Source organism: Lissotriton vulgaris, chromosome 10, assembly GCF_964263255.1.
Source record: "Lissotriton vulgaris chromosome 10, aLisVul1.2, whole genome shotgun sequence".
Lineage (NCBI taxonomy): Eukaryota > Metazoa > Chordata > Amphibia > Caudata > Salamandridae > Lissotriton > Lissotriton vulgaris.
The window spans coordinates 1,050,574,322-1,050,593,063 of record NC_141698.1 but is presented as its reverse complement, the minus strand read 5'-3'; the positions used below and the strand labels follow the sequence as shown (position 1 = coordinate 1,050,593,063).

Here is an 18,742-nt window from a genome sequence, read left to right as displayed (position 1 = left end):
TCGCATAAAATTTAAGCTACTTTGTGCAGCCTTCAGGGCCCTCTAAAATACAGGTCCCCACCACCTTAGACAGAATCTTAAATGGATGAACCGAACAGAACACTTCACTCCTTGGGAGCTAAAATCCTTGTAGGTTCCGAATTCAAGAGAACCAACCAGGGTGGTAGAAGTTTCATCATTGATACTGCCAAGGAATGGAACTCATTGTCTTTCCATATAGATCCTAATCTGCTTACTTTCAGAAAGGAGTTGAAATCATGGCTATATAACATCTTGGCCCTGGCCCCTGAACCATTCTTGTTCAAATCTGACTTTCTTCCAGTCTTGCATGACCAGATAGCCATGAGGGTTCACTGACAAAATATCAACCCCAAAAATATCCTCATACCAAAATATCAATGTCAAAAATATCGTCATCCTATACTTATAATGGTAAGTACAAAAATATTGGGAAATATTTATCTCATTAATATAGTTGAAATAAATATTGATATTTAAATATATATATATATATATAAAAGAAAACAAATATTAAATTAAATAAATACAATTCTAAAAAATAAACTTTAGTTGAAAAAAGTTAAACATATATAATTTATATATATATATATATATATATATATATATATATATATATATATATATATATATATATATATATATATATACATACTAAAAGTTATTAAACTAATAATTTAAATGTACATTATAATTAAAAAATAATATGAAAACAAAACTATATATATATATACATATACCATTAATATAAAATCATTACAACATATAACATTGTAATTAAAGAGCAAAATTAACTTAAAATTCATTACATTTAGTAAAAAATATTTTACACATAATAAATATCAATAATTAAAAATATTTTTTTTTATAAAAACATAATATACATTTTACCAGTTTAAAATACATTATAAAATATAAAACGTAATAAATATACTAGTCCCACTACAGTGTATACAAAACATGCAAACTCTTAAAATAAATATATTAAAAATGTACTACTCTAAAGTCACACAAAGCAAAAATAATAAACCTGGGTAACATTTACAAATCTCCTCCAATAAATGCAACAGTAGTAAAAGTGTTGGATTGTGGATAGGTAATATTTACTGTACCCATTCCAGCCAGTACAACGGTAGGAAAACTGTTGGAGTGCAAAGGGGTAAAATTTAGTATTACCACTCCAATCACTATAATGGGAAAGTGTTGGATTGCGGAGGGGTAAAATGTGCTATTCCCACAACAATGAGTGTAACAGTAGGGAAAGTGTTGGATTTGCAGAGGGGTAAAATTACTAATCTCACTCCAGTCAGTATAAAAGTAGGGAAAGTGTTGGATTCTGGAGGGTTCAAATTAAGTATTCCCACTCCAATCAGTGCAACATTAGGGAAAGTGTTGGATTGCAGAGGGGTACAATTTAATATTCCCACTCCAGTCAGTACAAAAGCAAGGAAACTGTTGGATAGCGGAGGGGTAAAATGTACTATTCCCACTCCAATAAGTAGAACAGTTGGGAAAGTGTTGCACCAATAAGTGCAACAGTATGGAAAGTGTTGGAAAGTGGAAGAGTAAAATGGAGGAGTAAAATGTACTATTCCCACTGCAGTCAGTACAACAGTAGGGAAAGTGTTGGAATGCGGAGGGCTAAAATTTACTATTCCGACTTCAAAAAAATACAACAGTAGGGAAAGTGTTCGATGGTGGAGGGGTAAAATGTACTATTCCCACTCCAGTCAGTTCAGCATTAAAACAAGCAAAACATCTTCAACAAAATAAAACTATTTGTAAAACAAAGTAAATAAAAGAAATATATAAATATGTTGAAAAACGAAATACAAATATATTCAATATAAAAAAAATAACAATGTTAAATACATATCACAAATACCTACAAATATTATTATAACTAAAATACAAAAATTATTTTCATGCAAATACATTTTATTTAGAAATTATTTAACAAAAACATTTATTTTATTTTAGTTACTTCCCACTCTACCCACAAAACTCACAGCCTGTGCCTAAAACATTATTTTATTAATCTAAATATTCAAACTAACTGTCATTAATTAAATATTAATGAATTATAATAAATGTACTTCCCACAATTTAATCTTACAAAACTTACAACGCTCATAACATTTAACAAAAACATATTCACACAATTAACATAATTAATTTAATAATTATTAAACAAAATAATTATTAATTGCTTAAAATTAATTTACTTACCACCCCATATCCCTACAAAACCCACCACCCACATCTAAAATCTAAAAAAACAAATTACACAATTAACATAATTAATTACCAATTGAACAAATATTCTTAATTAAAAAACAAATTATAATTCATTAGAATTTATGGATGCCTCACCCTTTACACCTTTAATCCCCACAATCCGCACCTAAAATTACACTTTAAAAAAAATAACTACACATTTAAAAATTATTTTCATTTAAATAACTAGTAGTATTTAACAACTAATTATAAATTAATTTTAATTAATTTACTCCCCAGCCTTAACCACTATAAACTCAAACTCACTATAATTTTTTTATTACACAATAAACACGATTAATCAATATTACTTGATATTGACTCATTAAAAATAAATTACTTCCCACTCTTTACCCCTATAACCCCACACCCCACTGCTAATAAAAAGAATCACACAGTTAACACATGTTCAATTTATTAATTAATATTAACAACTAATTATTAATTCATTAAAAATAAATTACTTCCTACCCTTTACCCCTATAAACCCCACAACCCACACATAAACGTTACCAGAAAATACATTAAAAGCACAATTAACACAATTAAATATCAATTAAATAAATATTATTAAATACAAAATAATCATTCATTGATTATAATTAAATTACTTCCCACTGTATTCCGCTAAAAACCCACAAGCCACTACAGAACTAAAAAACAAAAAATTTAATTAAATGTAATTTAATATCTACAAAAATGTAAAACGTATTAAAAAACAGAAACAATAGTTATATAAACAAACTACATAACTAACATGTAAAATATATACCAAAATACATAACACTAATTAAAAAATGATATTTTAAACAACTATATTTTTGCAAATGATTTTAATGACTTCTATATTTTAAAAATGGGTATTACCTTAAAATCGATATTCTTGACATTGATATTCTTGATGACGATATTTTCATATAACGATATTTTAAGCTCAATATTTTGATATTGGTATTTCTGTTGCGAAATTCTGTCTAAATATCAGCCGCAAGGGATGTTTTCGGCTTTTCGGCATTATCACTTAAATATGTTAAAAATGCATATTTCTAGTTCACCTAATTGGATTTTTGTCATTTTGGTGTCAAAGTGTGTATTAAATTGTACTCTATTGGTCTAGATTGGTGTGGGACTTTGTGTTGATTTTGATGTTATCACTATTTGAAGTGCTGCATGTATACTTTACACATTGCATCAGAGTTAAGCCTGACTGCTCTGTACCAAGCTACCGGGTTGAGCACAGGTTAATTTGGGGTTTGCTTGTGACTTAACCCTGGCAAGGATTGTGGTTGCTGGTTTAGTATGCCCCTCAACCAGTAACCCTACTGCTTACAGCACCTAACTTCTTTTACTACCAGAGCCCAACATAGGCTCTGAGTGTACATGAAGAAGACGGTCCTAGGACAGTCAGAGAGAGGTAAGTGCCCATTTCAGCTGCATGTGTCTGCTAGGATTGTGTCTGTCCTTACCCCAATGTGCTTATAGTTCGCAGTCAGGGGGGAAAGGTTAACCCTCCAAGTCCACTGTGTATTGCCCCACCTTCCCACAGTACCTGACCACCAGAACTTTGTCTGTCAGCCAGAGAGGGGAAGCAATCTGTTTTGCTCTGAACAAACAAGTATGTAGGCTCATTAGTGCCATAGGGCTTTCTTCTACTCAATACAGGGAATATCACTTCATTCATTCATTTATTTATACTTTATTTCGGTTCAAGATAAAACCATAAAAGTCACATTAAAAAAACAATAGAAGAGAATACATATCATGCCGGCATCAATCGAGGGAATTTGTATGAGAATAAACAACTCTATTTAGTTAAAAAGGCAATCATGATCGATAGTGCATTAACACACCAACCAAAAATAAATTCTATTTAAAATCTTTAAATAGCTAAAAAATCTAGACATAGATATTTACAATAATTCATTGGATCAATAAAAAAAACGTAATTACTGCATGGCATAATATTCCATTTAAGTATTTTTTGCAATTTGTGCCATAAACTTAAGCTAGTAAGTACGTAAAGTAATACCATTTATATTAAAATCATGAATTTTTATACTCCTTCTTCCCCATCAGTAATTATTAACGTGTTAGCCATGGGACATAAGTTCATTTAGAATTGAAGTCCTGCTTTAGCTCTTATGAGACTCACGTTAAATAAAAACCTACTTATGATAAAAACAATTTTGTGGGATGAATCAGTTTTCAGTATTCTTTCTGCCTCTGTGCATATTCTAATGTTCAAGTTAAGGCAAATTGGTTTGATCCATTTATTCCTTGCGTTGCCATATGCACTGCAGAATACTAAAACATGCAAATTGTTCTCTTTTGATGCATTCTTACATAGTTCACACCCAGGCGCGGTGCGTCCATTGGGGCGTGAGGGTGTAGCCCCCACCCCCCCGCCCACAGCTCCCTCGGCGTCTTAGAACTTAAGTAAACTGAATCAGTTTACTTAAGTTCATAGACGCTGAGGGAGAACTGACATTCATGAGAGTCAGCATGACGTTGGACCGCCCACCCCCTCAGAGACTGAAGGGGTGGGCGGTTTGGCATCATGTTGACTGACATGATTGTCGTGTCACCACGGCAGCAACACAAGTGCGCATGAGTAGGGACGGAGGGCGAATTTTTGCACCGTGCCCACTCATGCGCACTTGTGTTTTCCTTTGTTTGCATATGCCCATTAGGAGCCCCTCGGGCTCCTAATGGGCGTGTTGCGGGCGAAGATTAGCCGTGCCTTAAGCTACGCCTGGCGCTGCTGGCAGCGCCAGGATTGGCTGGGAGAGGCTGCCGGGCCGTTTGTGCAGGCGCCAAGGGGAGCAGCAGTGGTGGCGCGGACCGGCTGAGGTAAGTTTTCCTTTCTATTTATTCTATTTATCCCTACCAGGCTGCCACCCACCCCCGCGCGAACCCCCACCCCGTGACTGCCAAGCATTACTTACTTTTAACGTGCGCAGGGTTTTCGTTTGAAATTTTACTTTGGCGACCTCCAACCTGCCAAGGGTTTTCTGTATCTGTTTTGGGGGCCTGGCCTCCTTCCTGAGGGGGCCGCCATTTATCCGGACCAATTTCTGTATTTAGCATGTGGGGCAGGTGCAGACTATGCAGCGTGAGGCATTAGTGAGCGAGGTTATTGCTGGCGGCACCAGCCTCACAGCTCTCTCTGCCCTGATTTACAGAGCGATAAGCAACTTTTACCAGCGTCCTTGAAGCCAAGGGCGGGCCGGGCCCACACAGGCTTCCCCTCAATCTGGAAGAAGGCCTGTATCCGCCCGATTCTGAAAAAAGACTCACTCAATCCCTCCGGCCCATCTCCTGTCTGCCTCTACCAGCTAAAATCCTCGAGAAAGCCATGAACTTCGAACTAATGACTTTCCTTACGAAGAATAATCTTCTTGACTCTACACAACATGGCTTTCGAGCATGCCATTCAACTGAGTCAGCCCTTATCATGGCATCAGAGGATATCAGGAAGACCATGGACGAAGGTGGGAAGAACGGCCCTCATATTACTTGATTTAACCGCGGCGTTCGACACCGTCAATCATTCGGTCCTACTGAGTCGTCTGGAAAATCTGGGCATCTCCGATGCCGCTCTAGCCCTCTTAGCATCATTTCTGACAGGCAGAATCCAACAAGTCCACTGGGATGGACTTAAATCAGAGGAATTTACTCTTCCCGGAGGAGTCCCACAAGGGTCGGCATTATCACCAACCTTGTTCAATTTATATGTCACCCCCTTGGCGAAACTGATAAAATCCCATGGCTTGAGATTAGTGTCTTATGCAGACGACATGCAAATCATAGTGTCGGTCTCCGATTCCATTGAAGCAACCGCAGGCCGTTTCAGGAATTGCCTTCTCAGTGTAAAAAACTGGATGAGCCAAAACTTTCTCAAATTAAATACTGAGAAGACTGAAATCATAGAATTCGGTCAGAAGCCCTCGATATGGAGTCAGCTATGGTGGCCCCCGGAAGCCGGCTGTTGTCCTACCCCAGCCGAGAAGGTCAGAAACCTCGGATTCTTACTGGACAAAAACCTCTCCTGCACAGCGCAGGTGAACCAAGTCACTTCAGCTTGTTTTCATATGATGAAGGTACTTAGAAAGATCTTGCCCTTTATTCCACCCACCTTAAAAAAGACTGTCATTGCTGCCCTAGTAATGTCTCGGGTTGATTATTGCAACTCTCTCTATCTAGGTATGGGAGAGAAGCAATTGATCAAGCTGCAGGCTATCCAGAACGCGGCCGCCAAGGTTCTCCTGAACCTGCCAAAGCGTCACCCCACCTCCCGGGCCATTCGAGAGCTGCACTGGCTGCCAATTAAGCGCAGAGTCCAGTTTAAAGCCCTCTGCTTAGCCCACAAAGCCGTTCACGGAAAAGGATCAGATGATCTGGCCAAACTCCTCCCGCGCTATGTGCCCAACCGAACTCTAAGATCGGCCAATCAAGACCTGGTCTGCGTGCCTAGAATCCGGAAAGTGCATTGGGGTGGAAAATCATTTTCTAATCAGGCCTCCAAACTCTGGAACTCATTGCCTATCGAACCTCGCTCACAAGCCTCCAAACTGAGATTCAGAAAATCCCTGAAAACATATCTGTTCTCCCTGCCCTGATCTGTCTCGCATCACCTTCTATTTTACAGCGCCAAGACGCCGCGGCATTCGAGCGCTTAATAAAAACTTCAGTCAGTCAGTCAGTCAGAGGCGCCGCCTGGGAGGGACCCACTTCCTTTGTCATTAAAGACAGCTCCGTGGTTAATGCATCACCTGCAGTGGTGGGGTGCAATTTGAAGGTCACGCGTGGGATCCTAACAGGGGACTTGCTGGGGAAGTCACTCAGTGTTACAAGGATGAATGAGCAGCAGGGCACACAAAGTGATGAATGAAGTCAGATGGATCATTCATCGGCAATACATACTGCATGAGATGTACTTGCTTTTTGATAGCAATGTTCCAGTACTAGAGTGTTTACTCCACCAGTGCACCCTGTTTATGGTATGGAAGACTCAGTGTTGTACTGAAAGTTGGTGTGATGCTTCCATGGTGCCAGGAAACAAGCGAATTCAGCGGTTACCAGGGTGCATCAAAACAGGGCGGTGCGTGTTAGCAGGGGGTGTAACACAGACCCCCGCAGCCCCTGCTGTGCAGATGTTGGCAGGAAGCTTTCCTCCATCTCTGTTGACCTAGAGCCCCAGGGGGCCAGCGTTGCGCTTGTCTGTACACACCAGCATCGGTAAATGATGTCCCCTACCAGAGCAGAGTATTGTTGCCTTGAGAGGTGCGAGCTTTAATTTGGGGACACTATTTATGAGGATTTCCTAATCAGTTTTGTTTAAAACCAGTGCTTGCACCACGTCTGTGAGGTCTGGCTTGGGACTCAAAGGTTTAATTTTTTCTTAACTTCCACAGATCATACTGATCAACCCTGACAATATGTTTAGCCAGATATAATATATAATTGAGGGTGAATGGCAAGATGATTTAAGTTTGTTACATTTAATGGCAACAAACCACTTTCCTGCTGCTCCATGGAAGTTACTGTACAGTGTTCTTATGTGTGTCACTCTGCTGTCTGCTAATCATCTACCATTAATTTAGGCTTATTGTCAGTCAGTTTTCAAATATCATTTTGCCGTTTTACAGTTGCAGTCTAATTTTATATGTTTTACTCATTTATGTTTTACTTATTTCTATTGAGTAGAGGTGTTTGTTTTCCTCGTTTTACTTATTTCTATTGAGTAGAGGTGTTTGTTTTCCTCATTGCATTACTGTCCGCACTTCATCTCAGTAAATGGAATGTTTACTTGTATGTATGCTTCGTTAACTCTAATCAGGCTGAATGTGGCTGACTCTGGGCCTTTCTTGTGTATTCATTTTGTTCAATTTATTTCTTCTGAGTTGTTGTGTTGACATAAGATCTGGCACAGTGGCACTACTAAAGCTGCCATCTACAGAGGGGCCGGGTCAGTCCAAAGTAAACTTCAGAACCCCAGGTTTTGCTGCCCTTTGTTGCAAGCGTCTTCACTGGCACCATTGCGACTCAATGCGACCCCCATGTTGGCATAAGCTTTCCTTTCAGTGTGGCTTACAGTACAGCGATAACTTTACGCCCCACCACTTTCAAATGTCACCATCCGCCCCTGTTCACACCAATCATTGTTGTTTTTATTGCTATTTACTGCCCAATTCGACGAATTTGCATTAATGTTTAGTACACTATACGTAAACTTCATATATAGGGCTTTAGCCAATGGAGGACGTATCTCATCCATAAACATTTCAAAGTTGGCTGTTTGCTTATATAAAAGAAACTTTGATGTCAATATACCATTATTTGCACCACACATCAAGGTATTTTGGATGTAAGACCAAAAAGTGGCTTTTAGAAGTGTTTTACTACACCCAGACAATTGTGTCGGTGCTTCCCAAAAATGTTTGAGACCTAGTTCTTTGAACCAGAAGTAAATATGTTTTACCCATGGAGTACCCCTACCTTTATCGACTTCTAAAATCTCTTTGAGGCCCTCTTTGTAACTGGACAATTCAAGGGTTGTCCAGAGTCGCACCCAAAATAAAAGGGGTCTTAATACTGCGTGGTAATCCAAACGTTTGATATTAAAGTCCATCAGAATGGGTATCAGTGGTGTTCTTACTGGAAACCCTAACACCCTCCTTATGAACTTGTTTTCTCCCAGTTAAAATGTCTTTTTACAATGTGGTCCCCAAATGTTGGCACCGTATAATGCGGCTGCTTGTACTTTGTACTTCTACACTTCCAGGGCAGGGATTATTGCTTTTGAGCTGCTAGCCCCATGCATCTTTACTATTGGGAACGAATTTTGAACTTGGGCAATTATTTTTTCCAGCTGTTTCCAGGACAACTGTGCATCCAGTGTTATCCCTGAATAATTAAAAAATGTACGTACTCTAGCTTTTGGTCCCTAATAGATATATTCTGCTTAAAAGTCTAGTGTGGGTTTATGGCCATGTACTTTGTTTTTCCAGAATTTATCTCAAGGCCCTTTTCATTGCAATATATATCAAATAAATTCAGCAAGGATTGTAGACCTTTAGGGGTTTGAGATATCAGAATGGTGTTGTCAGCAAATAAAAGGACTGGCATTAAATCCCCCCCCCCCCCCAGCTTAGGAGAATCATGTGCACAGCCCAATAGATAACTAGGGATGTCATTAACATTAAGAGAATATAATGTGGGTGCCAGAACACACCCTTGACGTACACCCCGTCTGACAGGAATTGCTTCTGTTAATTCGCCCCTGAGGCCCCATCTCACTTTTGTGAAATTGTCCTCATGGAGTCTTATTATTTGGTTCAATATCTTGATGGGAACACCCTGTTTTTTTTAAGCAGTCCCAGAGCAAATTTCGAGGCACAAGATCAAAGGTGGCCTTAAGGTCTATAAAAGCTATATATAAATGGCCCTTTCTTATATTTATATATGTCCAGCATAAACATAAAAATCTAAAAACCTGATTGATTGTGCTCGTTTTTATTCTAAATCCAGCCTGGAATTGTGAAATCACTTTATTTCCATCGAGCCAATCGTTTAATCTCCCTAAAATATGTCTGGAGATTTTTTTTTGTAAAATATCGATTAAACTGATGGTCGATAATTTCCGTGATCATCACGATTACCCTTCTTAAAAATTGTCACAATTTCCGCCCCTTTCCATGTTTCCGATATCGGCGAACCACCCGCTATTGCGTTACAAAGATAATTAATATAAGTACCCCAAACACTTTCATCATGTTTTAATAAATCCGCCGGGATTTTGTCAGGTCCTGGGGCTTTGCCTGGTTTAAAAGCTCTTATTGCTAAGAGTGTGTCTTCCAAGCTAAAGTGCAGAATATTTGTATTTGGACTAAGGACCACTAATGTTGGGCCCGGTTATTCAACCGTTTGATTGTCAGCATAAAGCAGTGGTTCCCAAACTTTTTCAACCCGCTCCTCCCATGACCTATTGGCCATTGGCCGTGGCTCCCCATTATGTTTCTTATTTTACACATTTGAACTGGGGAGCCACACCATGAAAGGAATGCGAACTAGACAATACCAAGGGCCCAGAGTCCTCAGTTTTCTCAATGCAAAACAATGTAAACTATTTTAACCAGGTTTTTTTCCGTTAAACAGAGCATTTTTAAGCCATGGCAAAATAAACATATACCTGACCCAAGCCATTTCAAAGTATAAATCGGATTACAAATAGAGGTAAGATGAGTATGAAAGGTGAGGAAGTGAGCACTGCTCCTGAAGGGATCTTCTTAGTAAAAAAGAAGGGGTGTAGGCTGTAAGCATGGGCGAATTTTGCGGATCTCGCGTTCGCGGATTTTGCGGATTTGCGAACTCGCAATCCGCAAAATCCGCGAATTCTCGCGAATTTGCGGATCTTTTTTTTTTTATGTTCGCACGGGTTTCTGCAAGTTCGCGAGGGTTTTGTACAATTTCGCAAGTTGCGAAATTGTACAAAACGCGTGCGAACTTGCAGCAACCCGTGCGAACACAATAATATGAAGAGAAAGAAGCTCCTGGTCACAGGAACAGCACGGGGATTGCGCTCATGAAAGTCAAGGATGCAAAGGCCTCTACCCAGCATCACAGCTGACTTTCCACGGTAGATTTGGGAAGAGGCACACCTGTCCAGCCTCGAAGACGCTCATGATTGTTTTTGGGCTAATGAATGAGTCACTGAATTTGAGCATCAACTAGTTCGAGCGCCCATGTGTGTGTTACTATGCAATCGCCCCGAAGGGCGCAGGGGTCCCTTGAATGAGCTGTCCATCATAGTGGGTGAATGGCGGGAAGACGGTGCAAACCGCGAGCGTGTGCGCGGGGCCAAACGTGCGGGGCTTCCATGCGAGTTCACATGCCTCTTGTGTGCATAAAAGGTCAGAGAAAGATCAGTTCAGCCTGGCCTGTTGTAACTATTTTAGGATGGCGCCGGCAAGCTGCCAGCGCCATCCTAAAATAGTTACTAAGTTAGCTTCAACAGGAAGCTCTAATAGATAAAATCGAGCACCTGCTTTATTTTATCTATTAGAGCTTCCTATTGAAGCTAACTTAGTAACTATTTTAGGATGGCGCTGGCAGCTTGCCGGCGCCATCCTAAAATAGTTACAACAGGCCAGGCTGCAAGTTTTGAACTTTTGCCCCCGGAAAAATCCGCCGCTCGCGGATTTGCGGATTTTCGGTAAATTCGCGGGAGTTCGCGGATTGCGAATTTACCGAAAATCCGCGAGCGGAACGGATTTTCCGCCCATGCTTAGTAGGCTGCTGGGCCCGAGTTCTGAAGGGAAGGCATACAACTGATGACTTTCCTGTGCCAAATTTGCGTTTCGCATACCTAAAGAACACTCATTGTCAGCTGGGCTTTGCTTCCGAAGATTAGCGGAACCTGAAAAGTGACGCTGTGTGTTAATTTGGTGCTCATCCTGTTTGCCAAAAGAAGTATACATGGCTAAGGAGGGCACGGTTTGTAGCAGTGACCAAAGAAAGTCCATTGACTTTCTAGATGGGTATCAGACATACAGCTGTCCAGGATCACAAAATGCATGACAGCCTTCAAAGCTACCAATTCGGGCCTCGCCATCTAAGACATAAACTTACAATTTCCTTTTCCAGGCAAACTTCTGTTTATTTAGAAAACATGGCCGTCTGAAGGAAAAAGAAATGAAATGAAATTAAATGAAATGAAATGAAAATGCGTTTTATAAAGCACGAAATAGTTGCCCGGAGGCGTCCAAGCGCTAAGATTGCAGTATGTTCTAAGCAGAGGAACCAAAGAGACATGTGCATGCGGTTTCGTCCAGAGACAGGGTCAGCAGGCACACCGCTGTTCAAGGTTCAGGCAGAGCCAGTGGTTTGCTGCGGAGCCACAGCGACCGCGCCACAGTTGCGAAAATAGCACTGCAAGGCACCTGCGAGGAACCGAGCCTGCCATGTAGCGAACGCCCGACTCCCGAGTTATACCAACATATCCTGCATTGTCATTAAAAAAAAACATTGGTGCAGTTTGATAAAGTTTAGAATTAAAGTGTTGCTAATGAAAGTCTGCTCTCAGATGTAAACGACTTTTGAAGAATCGAGTTGCCCAGCCCACTTTATTACCGCAATGTGCTAACGTAAGGACGTTTGCATATTTATCTTGGCTCGAGTCCCTGAAGAAAACAAAACAGGTGATGAAAGTGACATAGTGGTTCCCAAATTGTGTGCTTTGGTGCACGGCGCCCCTGGCATGTTTTGCTGGCGCACCAGGGTGCCGCGGGGCAAAGATTGGGAACCACTGGCATAAAGTTTAGAAAAATGCTTCTCCTAAGTATTTGCATCTAAGAAAAGGTCCTTAGTATCCCTACTTGTCTTACTACCCTTGGCTATTATACGCCAGAACCCTTCTTGGTCTTTAGATTTGGCCGCTTCAATTAATGCTGTCCAAGTATCGTCCTCCCACTCTTTGCTTGTTCTTGGACTTGCTTATATTTAATTCTCGTATCTATTACATTATTCTTTTTTATTGCCAGTAGGAGATCAGCTTTTGCCTCTCGGCACTCCTTATTATACCAAGGGTTGGGACCTGTTTTTGCTCCAGTTCCTTCTCTACCTTGTACTCCTGGTATTTTACTTAATATGGGTACCAGTGCCTCCTGCAACTGAGAATGTGCAGCCATTATCGGAAATACCACTTCTGAGACGTCTAGATGTGTCTGGATAATATCGGAAAAGGAGTTATATATTTGTAACATGGATTCCACATTGCCTAATATATTCGGCCACTTTAAGTCGCGACGATTGTTACTTACTATGCTACCACCAGCTAGGGGCATTATTCCCTCTTTATTCTCAGCTTTACCAATAAAGAGGTCTGGTTTTACTGACAAGTGCAAGGGTTGATGGTCACTGTCAGATCTATCCTCTATCATCATATCTAATATATTTGGCCAAAAATTAACTATGAAAGGTGGCCACCTGAGCTGGATCTTCCGATGGCTTCGCCCCCCCATCACTGCCTAACGCATGCGGAAACTCCATAAAACAGCAGCCAGAATCATCCTCGACCTCCCCAAAGAGACACACATCACCCCTCACCTCAAGAAACTCCATTGGCGACCAGTCATGAAGAGATGCCAGTTCAAGCAGCTCTCCACTCTTACTAGGCACTACCCAATGAAAGACTGGCGAACCTCTACAAACGAGTGAATTTCCACCAACCTACCAGGGAACTCCACTCCAAATCCCTCTCCCAAGCAGCTACCCAGGGCATCCACTGGGCAAACAGCAGAGGCCACTCCTTCCATCTGGTGGCTAAGACCTGGAACACCCTCCCCCTGCACCGCAGAGCCTCACTATTGCACAAACAGTCCAGGAAGGACCTCAAGAGTCTGGATGCTTAACCAATAGGAACAGGCAGCGTGATCACGCAGCATAACCCCACAGTGCCTCGACATCCTCTCAGGTGCAGTGGCAGTGCTATACAAATCCTGTCTTTTTGATTGATTTATTGAAGGAGGAAGGAATAGCACATCTTAGATGCATGTAGCTGGATAGCAGACAACTGATTGATGCAACAAGTTGATCTAAGGATAACCTGAAGTGAGGCAGCCACGCTGGAGGATTTAGAAACCAGGTTTGCGGTAAACAGCCTTTACAACGAAACCTTTACAACGCACTACCATTATGACGCAACCATTACAACGCAAACCATTACAACGCATTGCACTGGGGGGCGCTCTAGGATAGGGAATAGATTTAATTTACTATACAACACCTTCCCTACTATCCACGGGGACTGGAGTTGGAATAGTAAATTAAACTATTCACTATCCAGCACCCCAAAGCGCTATGCGTTGTAATGGTATGCGTTGTAAAAACTGCGTTGTAACAGCATGCGTGGTAAAAGCATGCGTTGTAACGTCATACATCCCACGTTTGCATTCCCAGTGCAGTTACCAGCTTTCTTCTGCAAGCCAAGAACAGCATAAGGAATATTGTGGCATACCGCTGACTCACAGACCTCAAACGTCAGCCTGTAGAGAGGATAGGGAAGCTGTTTTTAAGGGATCTCAGTCTCACCAGTGCTTTACTTGTAAAGCATGGGGCAAATTATGAAATGCCTAGCAGCATTAGCAATGGTAGTAGGTCTGGCATTATAGGGCTTCACCCTGGAATCACTCAAGCACACCACTCATCTGCATGCACACCTCTCAATCTGCACTCACGAAGGCTCAGCTCTAATCCTGCACTCGCAAAGACACACAGCCCAATCTGCACTTCACAAAAACTCATACTGCAGACACACAGGCTTACGTCTCTCTAGACTCAAACAGGCCCAGCCTGAAAAATAAAATACTTTTGCCCACAAAACAAGATATGTGTGGAGTTACTATAGAGAGAGTGCACTTACTAATATTATAAGGGATGCTTCCTGCTTGGCAATAGCACACGGATTGAGGAATAAATGGATGGAGGACTGGATGTAAGGATGGATGGACAGACTGATTGTTTTTAGTGTGGTGCAGATGGGTAATATGATAGTGTGGAACTGGTGTGTGAAGTGGTCTTCCAGTGGAAGCGTGGCAATACCAGGGTGTGAGCTGATAGTGTGGGGCTGGAAATGGCAGTACAGTTCTTGGAGTGGTTGTCTGGCTCAAGGAAGGCTGAAATTGAGTAGTGGTGTGTGATGTGGGTGGTAAGTCAGTAAGGTGGGCATTAGCAGCAGTGTGCTACTTGCATGTGCTGGAGTGCTGGTTGTGTGCCTTTGGGAACAATTAGTGATTTGTTACTGCACTGCAATGTGATGCTGAGGTTTGAGAGCAATGCCAAAGAGGTAATGTACTGCATGACCCTGGTAGTGTGGTGTGTGGAATAGTATTGTAATACTGGAAGAGGTAATGCAGTGCTATGATGCTATGGTGCAGTAGTACTGTAGTAAAGAAGCTAGTCAGGTAGCATTCTGAGGCAGTAGTGCAAGGTAAAGAGGTAGTGCACTGCAGTGATGAGGCAGTACCGTAGCAATGTGGGTGGGTCAGGAGCAGGTAGCATGTTCAAAGTAATATTGTAGTCATGGTAATGCAGCACTAGTGGTGGTAGTAGGACAATAGAAGTATTATTGGTGTACTTAGGGAAGCACTGTTAAGGCTTTTTGTGCATTCATATTTTTTTGAATCATTAAACCATGCAGAATGCAGTTTTGTTCTTGATTACACATATACACATTGATATTGTGCTATGCATTTAAAACAAAATACATATGAAATGTAGAAATGTGTTTTGCAGAGCCTTATAAACAATACCTCGATTTAGGCCTGGCAGCCATGTTTTGCAAAATGGATGTCTTCCCACTGCACATTTCACTGTTTGTTATTTCTGCATCACACAGAGAAGCAGCGTCTGCTCTTTTTAATTCCACAATCATTGTTCACTCTTCTTAAAGCAATCTTCCAAGCTGGGTCACAAAATTGTATCTTATGTTAAGGTCCTTCCGTTAACTCACTGTACCCTATTCGTTCTTAATAGCTTGCAGTTGTTCATGTTGTTCAAGTGGCTACCACTGCACACAGACCCACCATGACACAGGTCCTCATCACCTCAACGTAGGAATCACCGCAGACCTCCTACAGAGACTCCAAACCATACAGAACGCCTCAGCCAGACTCATCCTCGACCTTTCCCGACAAACCCACATCACATCCCACCTCAGGCAAGTCTACTGGCTCCCCCGTACAGAAGAGATGAAAATTCAAGCTGCTGGCCCACACACACAAGGCTCTACATAACCAAAGATCCACCTACATAAACCACCACCTGAACATACACCAACCATCGATAAGACTACGCTCTGTCTCCCTATCACATGCCCAGATTCCCGCATCTAGTGAAGCAAAAGGGGAGTTCGTTCCTACTCCCACATTGCAGCAAAGACCTGGACCAGTCTCCCCACACAACTCCAGACCATCCCCTCACTTCCGAAATTCCGAAGGACCCTCAAGACCTTGCTGTTCAAATGAACCTCCGTGGCCTGCAAGAGTCTGGATACCCTGACGGGTGATTAGCCATGCTTTATAAATCCTGATCGATTGATCTACTTCAATTTACCAACTCCAGCTGGCATTGGCAGAGAGGGCAGAATCAATATTCATGTAGTGGGATAGGGCTTAGGTGCTACAATAAAATTATGGGTAATGAAACTGTTCTGATTTGCTAATAAGCAGATACATTTCTTCAGACCATGATGAATTTGCAGTTTCTATTCTTTGGGAACATTTTCTATATAAACCCTTGATTCTGGAAGGGAGCCAAAAGACTTTCGGATTCTACTAGAGATGCTCTGTAATGCTCTATTTGACAAGAGCCTTTAGTCTGTGCCACAACTTTCCCATTTTGTAATAAAACCTTGAGTTGTATTTCACGGATCTAGAACTCGGTTGAGTGAGCCCTGTACTTAATTGACTGTATTTCTAATATTTTGACTGTTGGCAGGTGCATTACCTCAGGAACACATTGCCTCAGGAAATTGAGGTTTAACACAGTTTACAATTGATCAATCCATGGGCGTTCTGTTGAAGTACATTTTTGGGTGGAAAGAATTGCCGGAGGCCAGTGCCCACGGTACTCATCCCTCCCAGGAAATACTTTGCACATGTGGGGGTCAGGTTCGAGGAGCAATCACAGCAACTAGCTGGACTGCTATTGGCCCATTTCTGGTGCCACATAATTAATGCCCAGGAGAAGTGTGTTTGCTTTTTCATCATACAAGCTCACCAATCAGAAAACATGTTACACTGAGTGTGAAGTTACTTTTTTGAATACAAATTACATATAATGTCCTCAATCAAATAAATGCATTCTAGGAATTGAAAGAAAAAACACCATTCTCTCAAGGAATACCATGATAAAGTATGTGAAAATGCATGTAAATTATCTTAGCATTGGGCATCCCATAAAAGACCACAAACAGAGAACCATACTCTGAAAATAATTATGGAACAGGAAAGTGGGTTCTGGTACTGAAAAACAGCATTATGCACCTCATCACTTCCCTACTCCCACCTCTGCTGCTGCCAGAAAAGAACACATACCGTAATTATATAATTAGTTAAGAGACTTGGTTAACAGCTTCACAGTGGCATGTGTGTGACCTAAAGGCCCAGCTCCATCCCACAATATCTCAGTAGCTTGACTTGATACTTTGTGAGTGTGAATGAACCTTCTCCAGCCGGCCATAGCTATACTGACTCTCACAGCTTTATCAATGGATGATCACAGCTGCTTGGAGAGCAAGCATCATTTCGGTGGAGGCCAACAGGTTTCGCCAAATCAAAAGCTAGACTCAAGTGAACGAACATCTGGATGCAGCCATAGTCCATCTCTCTGTAGAACTCCTGAAAGATCTTGGTTCTATTGATCACATGACATAAATGACAGCTGTGCTGTCAAGCCAGACCTAAAAATGTGGGTTTCAGCTATGGAGGGGAGAATCTTGTATTGGAATTTTACTTTGTCATGTGTCTGGAATTGTAAGGTAGAGGAAGCAGACCACAGGTGTCCCTCACTCTCAGACACACTGGGGATCTAGCGCGTCACACGGTACAAAACACAGACATATCCACATCTCTGCTTCAAAACACTCAATGCAAACTAATGTATTCTGAGCTGGTGATCTGGATGTATTAGGTTTTTCTGATGTTAAAATTATGCTAGCTCCTGAGATTGAAAGGCACATAAAATGTACACTGCTTGATTTGAGACGTGGGATGGATATACAGCACAAAGTCACAGAACTAGAATGTGCATTGCACTCAAACAACCAGCACAGGCTGTTCTTAGAAGCCTTTTAGCCGGTTATGACATTTTCAACATGTATGTTAAAAGGTGAAAGGCTTTGATCCAGCCGGTCTAAAGAAATTCAGTCTCATATATACAAACTCTACACCATGATACTCACCATTATTTATAAAATTATCACTAGGCCCATCCTCAACTGAGACTTGTATTTTGACCTACTGAATCATATGACCTAATTAATCAAATCAAGCAAACACTTTAATTAAGTCACATTTAATAGGCAATGGATTAACTCAATGAAACGATCAAGACATGCAAAGAAGCTGTGAACATCCTCCTTGGGGCAGATTTCTAGGATTTTTGTAGGCAAGGTCATATATGCTGGGGTTTTTCGGTTAGAAATCTAGAATCTAGAAAATATATCATTAAACTATCTGAGATGCCAATAAACTCTCTTTGTTGAAGATTTAACAATGATTTGTTGGATGAAATTATCTTCAATTTTGCTATTAACCCTTTCGATGCTGATGACGGCTACCAGTCGTCATGAGTCACGGTGGGCGTGTGCTGATGACGACTGGGAGCCGTCATGACCACGCCCGCAATCGGAATGTCCAGCATGGGCGCGGAATTCCAGCCTCAGCCA

General features: G+C 41.2%; 1 protein-coding gene across 2 annotated transcripts in view; it reads right to left on the bottom strand.

The window, feature by feature from the left end:
* OSBPL10 (oxysterol binding protein like 10) overlaps nucleotides 1-18,742 on the bottom strand; it is a 789,797-nt gene that overhangs the window by 208,024 nt on the left and 563,031 nt on the right. The gene's annotated exons all lie outside the window — the stretch shown is intronic.